Source organism: Strigops habroptila, chromosome 2 (assembly GCF_004027225.2).
Source record: "Strigops habroptila isolate Jane chromosome 2, bStrHab1.2.pri, whole genome shotgun sequence".
Classification (NCBI taxonomy): Eukaryota; Metazoa; Chordata; class Aves; order Psittaciformes; family Psittacidae; genus Strigops; species Strigops habroptila.
In genome coordinates this window covers 39,630,161-39,653,830 of record NC_044278.2, presented here as the reverse complement: position 1 = coordinate 39,653,830, position 23,670 = coordinate 39,630,161, and the positions used below count along the sequence as shown (strand labels likewise).

The window sequence follows — 23,670 nt, the reverse complement described above, 5'->3', positions numbered from 1 at the left end:
TTTGCTAACATGTTATTACTCAATATCAGACTTCTCCCTCTCCTCCAGACTCCTGTGTCTTCCTTTCACAGGGCAAAATTACAGCCTAGCCCTTAACCGTGCTACACAAGAACATGCTCAAATTTCATGATTCATCAGGATGTAATATTATGAGATTAGAACTTTATTAATGTAATCAGTATCAGGAATTCCTATGTAAAAAGAAGTTTTGTTCAATGAGAGCTAATACAGTGTCTAGTCTGTTGTTGGAACTCTATACAAGCAAGTTTCTTGTCTGTGTTGGCATCCAAGCCATAATCTTTCCATCTAAAGAATCCTATGTCTGTAGCAATTGGAATGCTCTCCCATTATGAGCTGCAGCACAGACTCAGTACCTTTTTTTAATTTTTTAAATTAGAATAATCAACTGGCATTTATGGAAGTAGTAGTCATCAGTCGCAGAGATAAGTGCAGACAAATGAGTAGCAGCCCTTTAGAGCTCAGAAATGGCACAGGCACAGTGCCGGAATGAATTTCTTATACCACTCAGAGGGACCTTGACAGGCTGGAGAAATGGGCTGGTGGGAACCATGTGAAGTTCGACAGGGGGCAGTGCCAACCCCTGCCCCCGGGCAGGGATAACTCCAGGCACTGGGACATGCTGGGGGCCAACCCGCTGGGAAGCAGCTTTGCAGAAAAGGTTCTGGGGGTCCTGGTGGCCACCAAGTCAAACATGAGGCAGCAATTGCTGCAAAGGTGGCCAACAGCACCTTGGGCTGCATCAGGCAGAGCATCGCCAGCAGGTCAAGGCAGGTGACCGTCTAAAACCAACCCTGGTGAGGTACGTCTGGGGTGCTGGGGCCAGCATGAGAGGGACATAAACATCTCAGGGAGGTCCTAGGGTAGGCTGCAAAGAGAGTTAAAGGACTGGAGGTCTATCATATGGAAGAAGCTGAAAGATCAGGGACTGCTCAGCTTGGAGGGAGCCCAAATATCAATACCTGATGCTGGCAGTAAGGGGGCCATGGAGCCAGGCCCTTCTCAGTGGTGCCCAGTGGCAGGACAAGAGGCAACTGGCACAAACTGAAACACAGGAAATCCCATTCAAACAAAACATTGTTTTACTCTGAGGGTGGTCACAGACGGGAGCAGATTACTCAGAAAAGTGGTGATCCCTCAAGATACTCATGGCTTTGGTGTCATTGACCCTGCTCTGAGCAGGGAATTGGATCAGATGATCAGAGGTACCCTCCTGACTTAGCCGGTCTGCAAGTAGGTCAGCCACAACTTGTCTCCTGCATAGGCTGAAGGCTAGAGCCAGCTAATAATGAAGGGCAGGGAAAAGGCAACGCTGGTTTATTTGGATAAAACCAGTTTGATTTGTATGAACCAGTTTTCACCCGGTGATGTATTTCAGCATTATTCAGCTGGCATTATTACAACGTTACCCTATGTATGTATTTGCTTTGGAAGTCAGCCCTGTTGTGTAGGCTTATTATCTGACTTGTTATAGTTTTGAGAGATAATCTTTTAAGCAGTTGCATTGGGAGTTTAAGTAGAGTGACTGTTTTTCAAATTGCTGATTGCATTAGTCTAATACCCTGTTTTTCAGAGGGAATTATGACACCAGGTGCTTCAAAGCAGCCCAAAAGGCAAGATAACATGCTTCCAAAGAGACAACAGTTAAACTGTAGTTAGCAAAACCTGAAAAATGGGTTCTTTAAATTTTCGTGAATGGAAAGCATTGGTTTGGGAGTCATTTCTTTCTGTCTTGTCGCGCTTTTTCTTTAAATCCATGGGCTGCTGATCTGGGTGTTCCCTCCTCTAACATTCATTTCTGCTGGAGGGATCTCCCACATCATTGCTTTTCAGTTCTGAAGGGATGGAGCTCTAACTTCCTCATCCCCTAATATACTTCCTGGGTCTTGTGCAACTAGAAAAGAGCTTGCAGACAGGATGGTATTGGTGTTCAGCTGTCACTGCCTAAACAAGCGTTTTCCCTCCCACCTCTAAAGCCATTACAGTTGTCTTCCATTTGTTTTGGCAACAGGATGGGTTAGTCAGCGTACTCAACAAGCACCCACATTTCCTATGCTATTTCATGAACAGCTTCAGGAGTTTTGAGTGATTCACTTAAGCTACTTCTATGCTAAGCTTTCTGATAACACCAGTCCTATCTGTCTTTCTTGCGTATGTTGTCTTGCAGGTGAACACATTACTGAAAACCTGCCATAGAGCTTACTGTTTGATAGAGAGGAACTCAGGATTCAGGAATTGTTTGTCATTGCATTTTATGAGCACAGACATCCCTTCTGTATTACTATTCTCTGTCCAACAACAGGAGTCAGTTTACAGTTGAGAGTATACATAACACAGATGTTAATGCCCTCCCCTGCATGATGTTTCAGCATCAACATCACTTTCTTCCACAAATACTAAAGCCAAGTGCTGCCCCGTTATGAAGGAAGATTACTTGAAAAACTGTAAATGGCTTCAATCTTTATCTGCTTATAACTAGAATCTAATAAGTCTTCTGTGGACAGCATTTTCTGGAAATGAATGTGCCAGAGCTGCTTGCCAACCTTGATTGATTTTTTTAGGAAGAATTGATTCTTCATATGTACAATTCTGAAGAACTCTTCAGCAGAAGAAACAGCTTTAACAAGAAGAAAAGCTTCTAGAGCTCTCGCAGAACAAATACTGGAGGCATCAGGTATTCTCCAATATCTGATATGTTTGGTTTTGCTTAAGGACAATGTGGAAAAGAGGGGAGAGTGACCTATCTGGAATGTGCAAGAAAGCTGTCTTCATCATGAGGCAAATATGAGATGATAACTTTAATATTGTTCTCTAAATAATGATTGTTGTGTCTCAGTTAAACTTCAAGACATGTATTATTAAGTCTCTTTAAGACATTTCTCCTCCCCCACCCAGGAAATAGGTTTGTATTACCAACACAAGCTATTCTTATTTGGGCTCTCTTATTTAGTCTTCAACAAGGTGCAAAACACTTCATGTGCAACATGATGCCTCTATTCTGTGACCCTCTAATACATAAGCCTGAAAGTAAATGAGTTTTACCTTGCCTGGGTTTGGATTTCAGCTCACTGGTGAATTTCTGACTCGGGAGTTGTCAAGGGCTGTCATACTCAGCAAGGGATTTCAGATCATGAAGTCGTTTCTTTGACTGTTACCAGTGTTCTTGTTTGACTGCTGGTCTTACGCCAACAAACAGGTGTGTACAATGCAAGGTTTGCCAAACTTCTAAACATTAAGTAATGCTATGTAAAATCCATATTAATTTAATTAATTAAATTTAATATTTAATACTGCTCCAAGATTTTGTTTGCTAATCTTGAAATAGGTTGTTTATTCATGAATATGTGAAGTACCAAGTCCCAGTTGATGTGCAGATGAGGCTTACTGTATATTGGAATATGCAGGTATGGTTTTATTATTTGGTGTGTGAGGCAAGCGCTTAGGAAATGTAGAAAAAGACATACCAAAATTTTAGCGGTTCAGAGCCCAGTGTAATGCACTAGTAGATCAAAATCATTGAATCATAGAATCATAGAATAGTTTGGTTTGGAAAGGACCTTCAAAGGTCATCTAGTTCAACTTCCCTGCAATGAGGAGGGACATCTTCAACTAGACCAGGTTGCCCAGAACCACATCCAGCCTGGCCTTGAATGTCTCCAGGGATGAGGCATCCACCACCTCTCTGGACAACCTGAGCCAGGATTTTACCATACTCACTGTAAAGAATTTCTTCTTCACATTCAGCCTGAATCTCACTTCTTGTAGTTTAAAACCATCACCCCTCATCCTATTGCAACAGGCCCTGCAAAAATGTCTGTTTCCATCTTTCTTATGGGCCCCTTTTAAGTATTTAAAGGCTGCAACAAGGTCTCCCTGGCGTCTTCTCTTCTCCAGGCTGCACAACCCCAACTCTCTCAGCTTTTTGTTATAGGAGAGGTGCCCTGTCCCTCTGATCATTGTTGTGGCCCTCCTCTGGATCTAATCCAACAGGTCTCTATCTTTCCTTGACTGAGGAATCAACAGGATGGTTGAAGGTGGTAACAGTAGGATGATACTAGTTTACAGAATATCCTTGAATACCTGAAATTGTTGGAAGATTTTGTAATAGCTTCATTTAAAAAAAAAATAAAAAATCAGTTATTCCCACTTGATTTTCAAAGTAGCATCTGTTGAAGCTATCACAGCAGCATCTGGCACAGTATTCTCCAAATGAAAATGTTGAAACCATAATTTAAATATTTATACAAACGTACAGTCACAGCTGTACTACCTTGCAATCAATAGAAACAAAGATAACATCAGCATATGAGCAGTTCGTTTACACGCTGTTGTCGTGGTTTAAGCCCAGCCCTACCCAGGACAGCTGCACTGCCAAACTAGTTTGCAGTAAAGTGTAGCACTACACACATATGAGGAAAGACAGTGAGCTCTTTCATAATAACATAAAAACCAAGGTGTGTGGTAATTCCTGTTTACAGAAATCCCCCTAAGATGGTTAATTTTATGAATTCTCACCTAAAAGCCATGAAGTTCCAGTACCACGGTTACACACGGACCTAATAGTCCATACCCATAAAGTAGCCAGGTGATTTCTTTCTCTCTATGGATATTTAATCTTGGACACTGCGTAGACTTTGAAATAAACTGATATTCCGCAGTGAAGACAACGGATGTAAGATCTGTGTCTCTTTTAATTTTTTTTATTTTGAATTTAGAGGTTTTGTAGTACATAAGACATGGGTTCTCATTATTGTGGTGCTAGAAATTACACTGAGCTACAGCCTTTGCACAGGCACCTCCAAGATACCTCTCTCTCTCTTTTCTGGCCCTGGAAAAAACACAAACATTTTATATTCATTCAGAAGGCTGCTAACAGTTGCTGGTTTATAATTTTGGGTTTGCTTACCTACTCCATCACTTTGAGTCTGGGCTTGGTATGAGTAAAATCATTCCTGTTTCAGAAGAGAGACAAGCTGGGGTTTCTCCGTCTGTCCTCTCTGTAGTGAGATGATACCTGACAGTCTTGGGGCACTTGTAATCACGCATCTAGATGCCAGACAGCATCACACTTCAAAGTTAGATTCTTCAGACTATATACTCCTTATCTAATTTTATAGAGCTAATCCTTCCTTTTGACAGCCATGTAGCTACAGTCCAAAGGAAACAGTATATAGAGGAATGAGCTAAGTAAGAGTTATGCAGAAGTCTACACATTGGGTAAGATCGATTGAGTCCTCCAGTCCCCTTTGTTCCTTAGATTCATCTTTGCTAGCATCCCATATGGTGGAAATTTTCTAAGGAACAAAAAAACAGATTTGTCACCACTGTCATTTTCCTACCAGAGCAGATGCTGAGGAAACGTGGTCCTAACTGTAAATGCGAAACTCCTATTTGATCAGCTGAGTAAGTAGGCATTGCTGGCCCTATGTGTGAGACTTATTATTTAAGCAATGTGTATTTTATACTCAGAAGCCATTTGCACAGATATTTATTACATTATTTATGATGTTCATTTTCAAAAAACATACATTTGTTTTGCTGCTTTGACATTTTCATCATTTGCTGGTGCCACCTGGGTTAGCACTAACTTAATTCCACAAGTGGCTTGAGGGAAAATTTTAAGTGATTATGTAGTTTATAAAAACCTGCAACATAAAAAAGCTTCTAGATGGTTATGGTAAGTTCTGTTTTAAGTCTGAAGCTTGTGATTCATTAAGAGTTTAAAGGATAAATTGTGTTTTCTGAACAAAGGAGCTTTCTTAATCACATTTTGCCTTTCTGAAAAGCACCATCTGTTTATAATTAAAAAAAAAATACACTTATTGGCTGCATTAATTTCTCCAAAAAGCTAAATTCGTTTATAACCAAAGGTGCCCGCTTGGTACTATGACAATCAGAAGCCCTTCGTTTATTCAAAAAAAGCCATGCACAGGCAGCAAGTTAAGTCTTACTCTCTTACCCTTGTGCACCACATATGTAAGCAGATTCTTGTCACAAGTTACACCTGGACCATCTCTTTGGGCATTAGGATATCAGCTGAGATTATACTTTGTCCTTGTGTAGCTTCTTCCCTGATAGATACCAAAGGAGTTTCCAATCCCATCATCTGTAAGTAGGCAAACAACTATCAAGGACACTGGTATTCTGTCAATAACCTGTGGCTGAATCAGTTAGGTAACAACCTGGCATTCTGGATCCCATTCAGTCATCTCCTTTATTTTATTTCTCTTCATTCAGCGTCTGTTCTGTTGTGGGTGCACCCCATGTGTTTAAATGACTCAAAATAAGATTAACCATTTCTTAAAACTTGTGCTAGACCATTGCAGTGTGGTAAATGTCTCCCAGTTATTAGTTATTCTTCTGTATTTCCTTGGTTTTTTTATCCTAGTAGAGATGAAAAACAGAAGGGTTTCTCAACCCTGGTTAGTTATGAGTGTAATCATCCTGTTTGCTGTATCTACAGTTGTACATAATTTTAAGCCTAGCTCTTAACCCATCAAGACCAGTAAACCTCCTGTGCTTAATCCCATCACCCCCATGAGTGTGCCTGGAAGTCCCCTGGGAGCACAGAGCCAGCCCTGGGAGGCAAAATCATGCTTCCCCGGATGTGGTAGCACAGCAAGCCACACACACCAGCTCCTCTAAGTCCCTCCAGCTGCCAGGCAGTAAGAAGATTCTTACCTCGGTTATTCATCACCTCTTAATGGTGTGCTGTTCTCCTTGCTTCCCCTAAAACCTTTCAGATCAAAAACCGGGTCCTTAACTAGGATGGCAGCCAACGGCAGCTCCCACTCAGCCATTCACCTGGTGTCTGCTTTGCACAGATGATATTTAGAAACCTCCTAGAGTAAAACTGGTTAAAAACCAATTGAAAACCAAAAAAACCAATTTAAAAATCCAGAGTACTGTAATTTAACATGTTTATCAAAATTATCAAATAAATCATGTCAAAGAAGTTGTCCTAAAACACTACAAAAGTTTTAATTAAAATTTATTTCAGTATGTAAAAGGAAACCACCAAGTTTTGTAATTAAATTTGGCAAAAGGATTTTAATGGAAAATGCCGGTGCACGAATTGCATTAATTGTGTAACGCTACCCAACATGGATTTCTCTGCTGCTTTTCCGATGCAGTAGGAAGGAGAAGAATAAAAACACCATGCTGAAACCTTGCTGCACAAGAGAGGATATTAGTCACTTTAAACTCTTTCCTGTTTAATAGAATGCATTACCTTAACTTTCAGGGGGAGGAAAGTAATATTCTCAGTGGTGAAAAACAGCTGGATATCATTAACAGCTTGAAAGTGGAGGTGGTGCTTTCATCACTTCCACTTTCCCTTCCCTTCCTCCTTCCTTCTGTGTTCTTTTCAGAGGCATAGCTTCATTTTCCCTCTTCTCACTTAACTGACTCCAAATTGCAGCTTTCTGGCAAAATGAAGGTGCATTTTCTGAGGTTTCTTTCTGTATTTTGCCAAGCAAGCCACCGGCAGGTAACATTCAACAAATTTTCTTTTTCTTTGGATTGTTTCCTTCCATTGTCTGAGCCACCTGTGCAAAAACAAGAGAGTGAGAGAAGCCCTCCTTCATTGCGTGTGCTTGAACCCCCTTTCTCCTGGCTCCTCCACAAGCAGAGCTGTAACCTCTATATCAACAGGAGTTACGTCTTTTATTATATTCCCTCCCTTTTCCATATGCAATACTTGGATCCACAGCCGTGGCTGCAGTGCTCTGTGTATTCAGCTTTGGAGAGCCCCTGTTCTCCCCCTGATCTGCACCAAAAGACACATCAGCAACAAAAAGCAGGCTGTGTGCAGGGTAAGCTACAAGCAGGTGGTGGTGGCCAAGCACACTCACATTTCACAGAAGACTTGTTTTTCTTCAAGCGCGCTCTGACTTTGACTCGTACTAAAGACCCATGATAATTCTTTGCAGGTTTGGCCATCGGTCACATGCCTTTGCTTAACGTGACAGAGGTTGTCTGACGCTGCTCCAGGAAGCATACGTGATGCCACCCAGCCAAGGAGTTGCCATACATATTTATTAGGCTTAAAACCCTGCTGGTCTGCGGTATGTCATTGATAGGGCAGGCAGAAGCAGGCAAGCAGAGGGTAATGGTGTCCTGCTCATTGCCCATCCCAGCGTCAGCTCCTCTCACACTCATGGGGCCACAGCTATAGTGTTGCACCTGGTTCCTTTACATGGCAGGGAAAGGGAAGAAGCAGCTCCTCCTTTAACATGATGAGTTTAACAATCTCTCTTTAATGCTTCTCATTTAATGCATGCTTCATACAAGATTGACATCATTTGTTTCTAGGCAAAGAGCCTAAGTTGATGCAGGTAGTCCTGTGCTGAAGTCCTGTGCTACCACCCTTCTCAGTCCCAGAGGCACAGGGCAGAGGGTGAGTGAGACAGGGCGAGTGGCCACCCCCATCCACCTGCAGTGGGGACCATGGGGATGGCTGAGCTCCTGGGTGACGGGCTATGCAGGCACACTGTGAGCTGCCCTCCAGCCCAGACCCCATTCTTCCTTGCCAGCAGCTTTTTCATCCAGTCTCAAGAATGGTCAAAAAACCTCCAGCAAATCCAAGGGGATATTTGCCACCTGTTACCCCGTATCTTTGTTTTCCCTCCTGTGCTCTGTTGGCAGGAGGAAGGACAAGTAGAAATGGTTTTCATCTGGTTTAGCCCTTCTCCCTATGTTTTTCTGTGTTTGTCTTTGCAGATAAAGTTTGATTTCTGAGAAATAAGGAAAAAAGAGAAGCTTCTGCCTCTTGCAACAGCTGCTGTTTGTTGCTCTCCCCAGGCAAGAGATGTTGTCCAGCAAAGAGGGATTTGTTTTCAGCAGTCCAGTATGTGAACATCAGATCTTGCAGGATTAGCTCCAGTCAGAGCCAGTGTCATTACAGAGGATACGTCTGGAAAAGGTCACAAAACTCAAACAGAAGAACTGTCAACCGGAACCAGTATTATCTGGATATAACTGTATCCAGTATTACATTAAAGATGAACTTTGCTGTTCTGCCACAGTCCCTCACCCAATGCGTGTGCTTTTCTCCTGATTATTGCTCATCCATTTGGCAATATGAGACTCCGTTGCTCTTTATTCCTGAGTTAGGAAACGCCCTGGTGGCACTCCTACGTGGTCAATAAATGAGTTACCACCAGTGGCATTTAATTATTTACAGCTACGCACAAAACAGGTTTCAACAATACAGCCGTGATTCTGGATGGAAGGTAAAGCTTTTCCTTAGGAAATTACTCATCCCAGCAGGGTGGGAGTGGACGTTTTTCACTGATACCAGCCCTTCTGTTGCTGTTAGTCTTTTAACGGGTAAAGAAAGTCACAAAGTCTCTTCAGTGCCCCATGGACAGTGTATGTACCAAAAGGAGGTAGGTGTATATCCTGAGGGGCAGGGATGATATACTGGATTTATTCCCTTCCTCCAGGGGACTACAGTTGATTTTCTGGCTATCAGTTCTTTGCTTTTCCACTTCTTCCCTCCCTAGGGACCACTTTTCCACCTAATGAGATTGCCATTGTTAACTTTAATTATTTTAATAAGAGTTTCACAGTACTTAGAATTCTGGATTAAAATTATTACTTGCAGGTCTAGTTATATATATTATATTTATACATATATATACATGTTTTAAAGCTTCTAGTTTTCACCTCTACTCAAGCTCAAGAAGAAGATAACAATAATTCTGTTTTGCAAATGATGCAGTGTTGGAGTTGTTTGACTTGGCAGCATATTTCTGTCCTCTAATCGGACTTTGGAAGACAGCTGGTGGATAGAAAGTCTGCTGGGTCTGCTAGACCTTATCTTCTCCTTGTTTCTATGTACCTTTTATTTTTCTCTGTGATTCAGAGTAGTGCAAGTATGTCAGGATTATTCTACTTGAAGTTAATTATTTTTCCATTACCTCCTATTGTGAAGTGTTAAAAGAGAAACTTACACTATAGTACTTCATACAGTCATAATATGTCAAATAGCTGATTTTATTTTCCTGGCTCCCTATTTTTAATTAAATGGTATTTTCTGCTCTTTAGGGTTTAATCTGTAACATGATGAATAATTGTCTTAATTGTAGTCTGATATTTTTTTCTGATGGGGGCATAACTGTGAATAAGGTGGTTCATTATTAGAATGCAAGAAGTTCACAAAATATGAGTAAAATCAAAACATGAGTAGGTGGATGAATATGTAAAGTCCTTGTAATTATTGTGCTTTTCAGACTGCATGGTGGGACTTGCATTATTTATATTGTATCACAGATCAATTACACATTAACTATGTCGACCCATCATCTCCAGATTAAATTCTGAGCCAAAGTGCTCGTTTCCTTGCATGATCATTTTGGTTTTAAAATAATCTTCATTCTGTTCCTGATGGGGCTCACGGGCAGTGCTTATGTAAAATACCCCAGAGGCAGTTAAAACCCCAGAACTTAATTGTGGGTAAGACATAATTTTTGACGAGGACATTGCTGTTTCAAGGCATGATTAGTCACTTAAAATCAGCCAAGTGATGTTTTAGTAGCACCTCCAGGACAAATATTACATAGTGGGCTGTTGATTGGGTGTCTAAATGTCTTTGGGGGTCTGATCAGGTCTTGTTTGCACATTAATAACATTTTCAAACACTTAAACTTCATCAGAGTGAGCAGGAAAAAGTGAAGGTTTAGGGATTTGGGCATATGCCTACATGTTGACTGGACCACGAATACGTGTAAAGAGATGGTTTACTCCAACAGTTACCAAGACTATGAACTGGGATCCATAGAAGACAGGGTGCTTTCTCCTTATTTTCATCAGTAAAAAGCAGGTTGGCAGTGACCAAGGACATCTTTTTCATCCCTCCCCATAATTAAATAATAGACAATTCAGTGCAAATAGTGCGAATAAAAGTGACTTGACTGCCCGCTGTGATTTAGTAGCTCAAGGGAAGCTGTGTGGAAGACTTGCTGTGCGGCTTGCCTGGCGCAGGGGTCATGCACTTACCATTGCCTGGCATCATTCTCCCAGTCATCCTACAGGCTTCCTCAGGCTGAGGAGAGAGCAGGCTGTGGGGCTGTCACTGGTGGGTACATGCTCTCTTTCACCGTTTGCTTCACAAGTGCTGGTGGAGCGGAGCTGAGGGCTGCTGGTGGGAGGATGATGATGAGTTGATGGCTGTGAAATGAAGAAAAAGCCATCAGTCCCTTGCTCCAGTAGCCCTTTTTGCCTGACAAACCTCTCACAACAGCAGTGCATGTATGATTCACCCTCTTCCTCCCCAAGAACAAGCCCCAAACAATTGTTACAAATTCTGCTTGTATCAGGAAATATTTTGCTCTTGTGTTAACTTGAACAGGGAAAATTTTTGACCCATCTTAGAGCAGCATTTATTTCAATGCTTGCTATGTACTTTGTAAATGCAAAGAGGAAGGATTTGTACTTTGATTTTAAGAAAAGAAAAGCTATTGCCTTAAAATTCTATACGATACATCAGTGTTTTCTAGACAATTTGTAAGCTCCTTTCAACTCACACTAAAATGCTGCATCTTTTCTGTGGAATGAAGCTGGAGTTTAGAGCAAATGCACCAATTTGGTGGTACCTGCTACTGCATCTCAATTTGAAATTGCATGGAGCGTATAGTTTAGTGTGATGGGGTATTGGCAAATGTGGTACCTCTCATGTGAAATTGGCACAGATCTTTGATACTCTTTTATATAAACCCCCAAACAAGTATGTGAAGCGCAAGACATAGCCTGTGTCCTGAGTGTTGGGGATTTTTCTGCCAATTTTTTTATAAGTATTTAAAAGATAAATACAAAAATTAAAGTATGTATCATAATAAGTCTTTATGAGTTGTGAATACATGGCACCTTGATTTTGCAACTAAACAGGACTATCAATGCATGTTGACACTTGATAGCTTAAAAGCCTCATAAAAGAACAATGAAGGAATAGTATTTCACTATTTTATTTATAATTGGAACATGACATAAGATGAATAAATATCTGTAAATCAAAAGATGCCTAGTCATTACTTTTGATGTATTTCTTCCTGTGCTTTTTCCATCTTTCAGTTGAAGGACAGAAAGGGATTTTACTGTCCACTGATGGTGCATTTCTTCTTCATCTTTTCAAGAAAGGCAAATGCAAAAAAAATCCACACCCAGAACAAAGGGCTGGTTGTCGTAGCTCTGATCCAGAGAAATGTCTCCGTTCAGAAAAGGTGTTTAACTGTATTTTGATGATATCATCAGCTTCAGCAAGAAAGAAGTAGGTGTGTTTCAGGAATAAGAAATCAACTTTGAACAATTTGCATCCTTAATCCTGCTCCCCAGCTGGGGCAGGAGGTCTGGGCTCCTTGATGAATGAGAATGACAAATATGCAGATGCAGTCCAGCAGTCTTTTAAGTGATTGTCATTTTAGGAGAGTTAGTAAAATAGATAGAATAAATTTAAGTAGGGAAAATCTTGTTGTGTATCTCGCATCACAGACTCTTTGAAATACAGACTGCCAGAAGCAAAGTGAAATCAGTAAACATAAGGACAAGACACTAAAACTGGAGTGAGAATTTTTCAGGAAAGGAAAAAAGTAGTTTGAAAAAGTAATAAATGTTTTATTGCCTTAAATTCTAAAAAGAGTTTAATCAATAATGGGAAAGGTACCAAAAATTTCTGTAACTCAGTATTGATTTTTATGTTATATTTATCCTTTGAAAGGCACTACCAGGTCATTTCTGAAGTAGATAGAAGAACCCTGAAAAGTTAAGGATTTTACCACCCACAAAAGATACATATTTGTTACTCAAGGTCACAGCAACTGTTTATTTTTGGAGAACCATTAGTTCCACGTAGTATGTAAGGAAGAGGAGTTCCAACTGCCAGATGACAAATCTGAAGTTTCTATTGCTGTCTGTGAGGGCTCATACATTGCCCCTTATGTTTGAAATGAAAGGGGTTTTTTTCTACCTTTCATTTATTCATCTACCTTTCATTTATTAAGTTCTGTTATTTTGGCTTTTCAGTCAATCTTTACCCAACACTGCACAATTACCTGATTTTTATTACAATTTTATGTTAAACCCATGTCCAGGTTGGACGGGGCTTTGAGCAACCTGGTCTAGTGGAAGGTGTCTCTGCCCATGGCAGGTTGCAACTAGATGATCTTTAAGGTCCCTTCCAACCCAAACCATTCAGTGATTCTGTGATTCAAAGATTTACACGTTGGACTCCTGTATAAACAAACACTGGACTAACCAGAAATACTGTAAAAGAAAACATGTTGATCAAACACCAGCCCAATGGCTAAAAATCTCTATCTCCCTTGAGGAAACTTCATAACCTCTGCATTTGTGTGTGAGCTTTCATGGCTTGTGCCACTCACCTGTTGGTTTCGTATGCAGATCTGCCAGCCAAAGCCCTGTTGTAGTAGTTCCATGGTTAACCCTCATGAAACTGATGGTTCTGCACAAGGTGTTGAATCCTGCTGGTTTCCTTCTCCAAACGAGGATGTTCTTGGATGTGGGTATCATGTTCTCTAACTAAAACACACTAAAAGGTCTTCAAGCTGCATTGTGGAAGGTATTTCCTTTTGCAGCTATGTCATGGCCCCAGTTTAGGTACTCTGAAGTTTCACAGCTCTGACCATGTTGCCCTGAGCCGTGTTAGTGTTCAGCACAGAAGTCACTGCTGGAGTGCAGTCAGGATCTTAGGCAGTATGAGTTAGCATTCGGACTTGCCCTACATTCCCCTGCAGAGGGGCAATGTGGCTTACCACAGGGAGATGGACCATGAGGCTGCTTACTTAGCTGGGCATCAATGTGTCTAAGAGAGGTGGAGTTCATGTGCATATACTTGAAATTTTCTCCTTTTTTCCCCCTGTTTTTGAAACTTTTTTATTTTATTTTTTAGCTTTTTTAATGCATTTACTTAAGTTTCTTTATTGCTTCAAGGCACGAAAATATTTAACATCATTCATTTAGGAGTTCTGGACAACACAGGCAGTGCTGTAATATAATATCAAACCTTTAGCTAGGAAATAAGTGTGGTAGATGACTAGGCTAGCCTCAGGAAGGACAAGAGTCTAAGTAACTTTATTCCTAGCAGTATTATTAATTCAGATGTAACTTCATTTCTGGTGATGCTGAGTTGGGACATACTGTCCTTATTTCATCCAAGCCAAAGCACTTTACCATTGTACAATGCTTATTTGACATTTTTTCTATACTAGATTGCCAGCCAGCCTTTTGTTCAATTACAATATAAACTTAAATGGATGCTTTCTTATTCAAGGGAAAAAAAATATCTCTTTCCCTTCTTCTCTTTCAGTAGGTGATGTTCAGTTCAGTGCCAGGTTTTCATTTCCCTCTCTGCTTCATGACTACACTTTTTCTTAGTTATGCTCTTTTTTTTTCTTCTATTGCTTCATGGGGAAAAGGGTATCTTCTTTGAATATAAAACACACAGTAGGACATAAGGAACAAGGAAATCCCCAAATTAAGCCTTCTATCTAGCTCTGCTTTACAACTTTGTTTCAGTTTTTTCTTTAATTGCCTACCAAGATCAAGATAAACTGCTCCAGATAACCCTTTTTCCTCAATAGAGGTTAAATGCTTGTGTTGGGAGACCAAAACAGAGAATTGTTTCAGGAATGTAAATGTAAACCTGGACATTTCACATCAAATTTACTAGAAATGCTGACCGCATGAACAAGATTAAGAGGAATGTGCTAGGAAGGGCTGTGCAGCATTGCAGTGGGCTAAACCCCTGACATGGCTTGGGGGTACCTGATAAGGGACCAGTAAATAGCTCTGCCTGGATCCTGTGAATAAAGCAAGACTAAACTGGCTACGTTAGTTCTGTGCTATTCTGGGGAGTGGTGAAGATTAAACAAAACAAAAAAACAACCTGTCACCAGTGGTTTACTCCTTATTGGTTCTTCCTTTTAACGGATAAAATATAATCTGAATGCTAAAAATAGCATGGTATCTATAATTCATTCAGTTGTTTTTTTCAGGTTTTGGTGCCCCAGTTAATAGAAATGAAATATGGTAGCGGGGCTTTATTTGAGGAAAAGTAATTTCAAATATTCCCTGAAGATAGGGAATTATGAAAAGTGCTTTCTGGTCTGCTTTAATAATTCTATAAACTGCAGTAAAAGACAGAGTTACAGCAAACCTGAAACTCAACCACAGCATCTTTTATATTCTTCCAGTGTCTAATGTCTGTATTTTACGAAGATTCTACTGTGGAGTTTTTTTCTACCTTCTCTTTGGGGGAAAAGTAAGCTGTTTCTGCTCTTTTAATTAGAGAATGGTTTGCTGTATCTTTTATGATTGACAGCTTTTGCCAGACAAAATGGGGGAAATTTAATTAGTACAGTTTCATTTTGTGTTAATTTTGAAGGAAGTGATTATTTCTGTTGTTCTTTTCTAGAGATACTAGGTCTTCAGGTAAGGATCTTCAAACAGTTATTTTTTCCGATAGAGAGAAAAGGAAAATAAATGGACTGCTGGGTATTTGAGATCTACTTTGATGATACTCAGCCTTGTTCTAAATGCCTTGTTTACAAGATAAAGTAACCATCGTGCTTTGGCACCAAATTTTGCTATTTATTCTCTGTTGTGCTTGGAGTTGTGTCTATCGTACCCTTCCCAATCAGTCCAAACTGTCAAAACAAGATTGACTGTTAAATAGGTTGAAAAGCATGCATTGAAATCTGTGGAAGATGTGGACAAAACAATGCTTTTTCATACTAAAAAGAGAACTGGGAACATGAACACCAAAGAGACTTTTTCAGTTAATACTCTTCACTGAGTTTCCATCATTGCAAAGGTGTTTTACTGCAGAAAACGAGAAATTGCACCACTGTTATTGCTGATTTACTCCATACTTTCCTGTAAAATTAATTTGGCTTTTATAAATAAATAAAACCGTATATTCTGGTCTAATACCTTTTTACTCTACGTTGTAATGTCCTTTAGTACTCTAGTGCAGGTATTTTAAGAACGTACATTGAACATCAAATGCTGGACATCACAGTTACTGCATTCTCATGAATATTCCTGTAAAGTTAAGAATTACCATCCATCTAAATCAGTACAAGGCAGTTTTCGTTAAATGTTTTACTCGTATTGTGTTGATCCACACTGTTTTAGACAGTTACATGAATATGATAAATTCAGGTATCTTCAGATGACTTATGAAAACAGTGAGAAAAGAGCAGTAAAAAAGGATGCCTAAACCATCTTGGTCATGCCATTAAGGGCTGCTTCCCAGCACTGCTTCTCTTAGTGGATCGTCCTGTATCAGCCAGCCCAGCTCCGCAAGGTGCGGAGTTTCCCAACTGCCACCACAGTCACTGGAAAGATGCAAGACATCTGCACCTTACAGGGTCAAACCCACAGATAAAAAGGAATAGCAGTGTTTCTTCTGAGGCCTGATTGGATAATTGCGTTCTATGAACTACTTCATGAACTACGAAGTTTCAGTTGAAATCCAGCCAGGTGCCAGGTTTCCCCCATACTACTTCAGGGGCAGCTTCTTGAACGTATCAGGCAGCTTAGGTTCAAGGAGGTGCTCTGGAGCTGTCTGTTGGGTGGCACCTTGTGCACAGGTCTTTGTTTTTAGGTCTGGGTTTGGTATTTTTTCCAATACTGATCCTATCACTGCTATTGTTTTCTCTTTAAATGGTGTAAGGAAAGCAGAGGCTGTAACATTTGAGGCTCATTTTCATTATGAAATCATGATCCAGACCTCATAGCTTCATGAGGAGTTGGAGTGAGATTGCTCTTTATTTTCCCAGATGCTCTAGTTCAGGGCAGTAACACAGAGGGCATCCCTGTGACCAACTGGATTGTGGTAGAAGTTTTGGAGGAAAGGAGCTCTTTTTTTCATTTGTAACTGGGTTTTGAAACATTCTCCTTATACCTCATCCTGATATTTTTTACTGAAATCAATTTTGTGCAAGCAGCTTTTTTTTTGGTGTGAAAAATGCCACTGCAGGGCTGATACTTAAGTCATGACTTTTCGTGAGCATAAACTTATGCACCAAACTGTAATAAAATCATAGTTCAGTTAAGCCTGCTTTACACAGGCTCAGTCCAAGCAATCTCACAGTTATTTTTAGCTGAGCTGATGCCTATCCAATGTGGGGGATAAATCAATTTGAACGGACTGAAGGCAACCATCTCTCCATTGCTCTTCTGTATTTTTTTAAGACTTTCCATTTGCCTACTTTCATTTCATTAAAACTGGTAAAGACCAGCATTAGGAAGCATTTCTTTCCCAGGAGGGTGGTCAAACACTGGAACAGGCTTCCTAGAGAGGTGGTTGATGCCCCAAGCCTGTCAGAGTTTAAGAGGCATTCGGACAATGCCCTTAACAACACGCCTTAACTTTTGGTGAGCCCTCAAATGGTCCAGCAGTTGGAGTAGATAATCCTTGTAGGTCCTTTCCAATGGAAATAGCTCTGATTCCTATTTGAAGCGAGCAGCAGGGGGGCTGAATGGAAAGAGAAGCCTGAATGGGACACCCCGCTCTGACAGCCGGGCAGGGTGGGCAGGGAGAGGAAAGATGCCTGGGCAAGCTGGGTTGGGGTGACAGTGGCACATCCCTGCAGGGAACTGGTGGCACCATCATAGGACAATAGCAAAGCTTTCTGTGGTTTGACCAACCTGTGAGTCACAAACTAGTGATAACCATGGCATTAGAAATGCTGTGGTCAAGCCGAAGCTGACAGCCCACTTCAGGGATGGTCTTAGGGTACAAAAGTGGGAGAGGACAAAGGATGTCAACCTCCAGATTCATAGAGTCAGGAAAACCAGGTTTTTACTGAGGAGCAGAAGAGACCTTTACAGAGGAGGCACAGGACTGGATTCTAATTCTGTGTCAGAATTAGAATCCCTTCCATCGTTCAGGCAGTGGGGTAGAGCCTTAATATTGATTTTTAATGTATATTTTCCCAGCAATTTCAAATGCACTGTGTGAATTTTCAGACCCAGCCACGTATCAAAGGTGCTGTGGCATGGAACAGCTTAATTCCCAACTTCTCATCTGCTGTTTTCACAAACCTCTTATGTCAGATTTGGCCTTTGTTTCAGGATCAGAACACTGCCTCCAAAAAGCCCTTTTTGTGCTGGCTGGCTGGTGCAGCTGGGGACGTGGGCTGGGGCTGCCCACTGTCTGCAGCAGCTCCTGCGGACGCAGCGGCTGCCTTCTGCTTCCTATCTTGAGCTGTGAAGGGACGAGCTGCACAGGAGCCCCTCTGACCTGTGCTTCGGACAAGGGGCCACAGCTGCGACTGCTGCCCACAGCCCTGCTCCTGCCCTTTGGAAGAACACATGGCTCTACATGGAGGGTGATGCTGGTGCTGGGTTTGGATGCCTTTCACCAGCTGAATGACCAGAGCAGTGAGAGGAAAATGGAAGGGACAGCTGTTGAGGTGGGAGAGGGATTTTTCTGGCTTTTAAACCAAAACACGGCTGTTGTACGCAAGCAATAAAAGAAGGGAGGCTTCTGAACGTCAGCTTGTCTGAAATAAGATTTCCAACTACAAGTTATAGCACCTTCCAGTACCTGAAGAGGGGCTACATGAAAGTTGAGGAGAGACTTTTTACAAGGGCATGTAGCGACAGGGCAAGGGGGAATGGCTTTAAACTGACAGAGGGAAGGTCTAGATTAGATAGAAGGAAGAAGTTCTTCCCTTTGAGGGTGGTGAGGCGCTGGCACAGGTTGCCCAGAGAAGCTGTGGCTGCCCCATCCCTGGCAGTGTTCAAGGCCAGGTTGGGTGGGACTTTGAGCAACCTGCTTCAGTGGAAGGTGTTGCTGCCAGTGACAGAGGGGTTGGAAGTAGACGAGTTTATGGTCCTTTCCAACCCAAACCATTCCACGACTACATGAGTTGTGATGCGCTGTTTGTGTGATTATATGCTAATGCCTGGAAATTTTACAGCCAACATCTCAGAGTCATAAACACTAATTAACTTCCTGAAATATTATTTTTTAAAATTTGATTTATTTGGCAGGCATTACCTTCAGGACATTTTGTGTTCAATAAAATCAAGTTTCTGCAGAAACCTCATTTGATGTGTTTTTCTTCTCTTTATTTCTGCCTCATTTGTTAAAGAGCTTTCCTCTAACTGTTGTCTCTCTTATTTAGATTTAGTGTGGAGAGTTTCAAGAGATAAATCACAGTGCAGCAAGTTATGGAGCTTTAAAATTTACCATACCAGTAACCTTAAAAGACAAATCAAATAGAAATCATTATTAAGCATTTGTTTTATTCAAAAATAAACCTATACAACTTAGTAGATGTAGTCAGACTTACTAAGCTACACTACAAATTATCTGGCTATAATTCCACTTTTTACTACACTTGTTGGTAGATTTCCTATCTTTTCAACACTATAATGCATTTCTTGTTTTAATGCATGAATGCAATGCAAGTGCACAGTGCCACTGGGACCAGTTACAAGCTATCAGTAAACTGGGTTATCTGTCACAGTGTGTATGTACACACGCATATCTATATCTACCTCACCAAACAGCCTGCCTATAGGGCAGGTAAACACCAGGTGAAATTACCAGTATTTTTCTACCAGATGAAAATAAAGCCAAACCAGATAAGAGTACCCATCTTGTGGCTCACATGACAGATACTCCCTTTGTAGGTAGCTTTCCTTTGCTAAATTCAGTGATTTAACTGCAATGGAACAGCACCTCAGCAAACTGCAGAACTCCATGAATGGGAAGGTGAGAAACAATAGCAGAACATCGTGTTTGAGAAGTTTGTGAATCACACCAACATAATTTGAGATTAATTTGTACTGTTGTTGCTTTCACAATCTGCTGGGGTGATAAAATCAACTGATGCACAGCAGGTTGTAACTGCTCCCCTGTCCACAGAACTCATGCTCTTGGCTCCTTCTCTTCCCCTTTCTCCTCCTGGAAGACTGGGCCACTGTTTCAGTGCTCAAATAACACACTTCCTTGTAGGGAATGGCTGAAATCTTTGAAAGGGGCTTTGGGATCAACTTGTCAGAAATTCCACACTACTGTAATGTGGGGATAAACATAACCCAGCGACTAAGAGGTACATTTTAACAGAACATCTGGGGTTTACCAGCATCTTAGCCCATCCAAGCTGGCAGGTAAAACTAAGTCATGTAGATTTAGTGCTACTAGTGCACCTTTCTGCATTGTTTAGAATTCATGCAGCACATGGGACCGCCTTACTTCTTTTAAAACAATGACTCAAAAAAGAAGGAAAAACGGGAACAATGGCATTTTCAGTGATGGTGTGACATTTAGAACCTCAATCTAGGTTGTGTCTCTTCCTGCAGCGTAAGAGGTGTCTTAATGTGCTGCAGACTTTTCACTTCTGATTTTTCAAATGCTGGTAAACCAAAGATAATGTACTACAATAGCTTAGACCAAGAAAGCACAGCCACTCTCTTACCACTATGAGCAGAGGTTGTCTCCCATGTCCAGTCTTAGCCACAAGACACATGAAATGCTTATGGTCCAAAAGCATTGCTCCTGCTTGCAGGTGATGGCTCAGTGAGTGTTCAGTAATTTAAGAATTTGTCAATATGAGAAGAAACCAAATTAATATAACTGGAAAAGATTAGAAAGCTAAATCCAGAGTGAGGCTCGGACTGGCAACCCTTGGTCAGGCCTTCCTAATCAGAGGGCAATAAAACTTTTTGTAACTGTGGGCTCATACAACTGTTGTGCATGCTCAATATTGCATCTCTCTGATGTTTTCAGGTTGAGAGGAAGATGCTCACAGTTCAAACTTCCCCACTCTCTTCTTTTTTACAGGTGTGGTTTTTTAACTGTGAAGGATAACCACTACCACTAAAAAGTTAATCACAATGGCCTCAATACAGTATTTCACCTAAATAACGGCACAAAGGTAAGATATTGTTCTCTTGATGTTCCTCACTATCATCTGACTCTTCTCACACCTGAAGACTGAATATTGTGAATTAAAATAGCAACTGGCTGCAGTTTCTCACATGTTCTGTCACTAAAACCTTAATCTGTCAAAACACACTCACCAAACCAGGTGCATGTAAAGGATCCTCTTCGCTTCAGCAGGACCCACGTGCACAGTTAGAACTGATACTCCCTTCTGGCCAGGCACAGAAGAAAAGCAAGGGTCAGCTATTCGGCATTACATGGGCACTATCAGATGTCCAGATGTCTTTATTGATAATATGCTGCACTTGGGCCAGCATGGTTTCAAAATGGGTACTTCAGGTTGGTTGCCCCAAAATCAGAGACAGAGAAAGCAGCAGCTCTGAGAGGTGACCACGATCATGAGAGGAACTCATGTCCGAGGTGGTGCTGGGATTTCTGAATCCTAATGGACCAGCATGAGTAGTGACCTCTTCCCATAAGACACTGGCATGACAGGTTTATTAAATGTATCTAGATTACACACATGTATCTGTGTCACACAGCAGGTCTTCAGTGTCAAACCAGTGACCTGCAGGCAGCCAGAGAGGCCTTTGCCTGCAGCTGGTAAAGGCAGGCCTAAAAATGTGGCAGCGGAAGAACAGCACAACTTTATAAAGATCTGAATATCTGCAGGCATTAGAAAAACCCAGACAAGGCAGAATTCTTCTTTGGGAGACAGTAGGTTAATTCTCTGGATAAGAAACAGGTTCCTCATTTGTTAGGGTAGAGAATTTCTTTCAAAGCTGTTTCTGACATAGAACAAATTTGATGTCAGTGAGCTGGAAAAAGCTAAGTGGTTATCTTTCACTTCCAGTTTTAAGGAACAGCTTTGAAAGCTACTGGGAAACATTTACACACTCTGCATTTATTGCTGTAACAGACCTGCTTTCATTTTTAAAGCCAGGCATCACTACATGGGAATTTCACACAGTTGGTATCTTTCATAGCTCATGAAAACATCTGTATTTCCCTCCTTGGTGGATAGATGATTTGTGTCACAACCAGAATACACTTAAACAGCTTAGCCATATTTAGCATAACATCCTGCTATTACTCTGTTGTCATTGTTATGTTTCTTTCCTGGGGTATCTAGGCAGATCAGAAAGACAAGAAGGAAAAATGACTTTTGCTTCTCAGTTCTAGATATTGAGAACACATAGCTTAGATTTGAAGTAGTCAACCTCCAACAAGCATAGAATTCCTACCAAGGATTTATCAGAAAAAATAGATACTGTGAAGAATCACAGATGGCAGGGCTTTGCACCTCAGTGCCACTGGAGAGGGGAGGGAGGAAATCCAAATTTAGGGGCTAACTAACAACCTAGGAAAGAGGCAGTCAAAACAGCATATTGATAGAATTAATCCATTTTCTGCTTTTCTGAAAGATTAAACTTGGAAGGGGAAATCACTTGAAGTTCTACACGAACAATGGCTCTTGCACTGGGATACGAATTGCATCAGCCACTATTCCAGATGGAATAACATCTCAGAATAACGTTTCAATAATGAAGTTTATTTTTCATGACAGATCCTGCATGCACACAGCTGTTTGACACTCACAGAGCTGTCCTTAGATGTTCATAGTTAATCTGCTTTGATTTTTTTAACTTCTAAGTCTGCTTCATTTACAAGTGTGTTGCTGGAGAGAAGGCGACGCTCACAAGGTGAACATTTGTACCAAGAACTGTTACAGACCTGAAAGTTATAATTGGAAAAAAATTGCTATCAAATAACCTCGACAAGGAACCATCAAATATCTGGGGAACCTCCTTGGCCAAAGCAAGATGTATTCAACTAGGACTAGAGCTGAAAGGCAATCAACTAGGAAAACAACATAGAACATTTAAAGGACACATGGTGCCACGTTTGGTAAGTTTAGTATTACTGCAGTTGCAAATAAAATGGACCTTGTTATCGCTGTTTTGAAAATCTGGTAGATGGTTCTTGGCTTTAATCCTGTAATACAGGGACTGCAAGATGAGAATGTTCTGCATGCAAATCACGTAACTTTTTATTTAATCAACCATGTGATAACTAAGGCCAACATACATATTTAAAGAACAAACTTGTTTCAAGTATTTCAGTTCACTTGTACAAAACAAGGTATGCACATTTTGTCTGGCAGTTGCTGTTTTACCAGAGATGATAATGCTTCCTTCAAGCAGCAATGGCTTGAGCTTCTTGAAAGGGCTACAGGATCAAGTCAGGCAGCCTGCTTCTCAATCTCATTAAAAAGTAGTAGTAAAGCCTGAGGTAAGTTTCAAAATGACATGTGTTTTTTAAGATTTGCTTTATAAAGTATTTACCGAGTTCTTTTTGTGTGGTACAATACTGACCTGAGGTATTCGTGTTGTAAGGAAGAGTGTGAACGTACACACAGCTCATTACTTACTCACTGGAGCTTTGAAAATTTCAGAGTTTGAAAGATAATGATGAGTGACAGATCCACGATAATATATAATGATTGGTGAAAAAAAGATAAAAGAATGTCTGTTGGGCTTATGAACAATTGTTTGAGACAAATGTGGGGGTGGGTGGGGAGGGGGAATCAAGTTAAAATCAGCTACCTGGAGCAGCAGCCAAGCCAATCTGACAGGCTTCAGTATCCGCAGTGATGAGACAACTAAAGCTTTTCACCACCACAGCTGTTCAGCATGAATAAAGCAAAGCATGTACAGAAATGTAATCAGGGG

The 23,670-nt window shown here is 40.9% G+C and overlaps 1 long non-coding RNA gene across 1 annotated transcript in view; it reads left to right on the top strand.

The window, feature by feature from the left end:
* The first annotated feature begins 1,128 nt into the window (after window positions 1–1,128).
* The window catches only part of LOC115601367, a 29,211-nt gene continuing 6,669 nt past the window's right edge, over window positions 1,129–23,670 (top strand). Inside the window, exons 1-5 of the long non-coding RNA XR_003989321.1 lie at window positions 1,129–2,692; window positions 8,740–9,407; window positions 20,837–20,930; window positions 22,610–22,846; window positions 23,103–23,230. This is a non-coding gene — a long non-coding RNA (uncharacterized LOC115601367). The remainder of the gene's footprint in view (window positions 2,693–8,739; window positions 9,408–20,836; window positions 20,931–22,609; window positions 22,847–23,102; window positions 23,231–23,670) is intronic.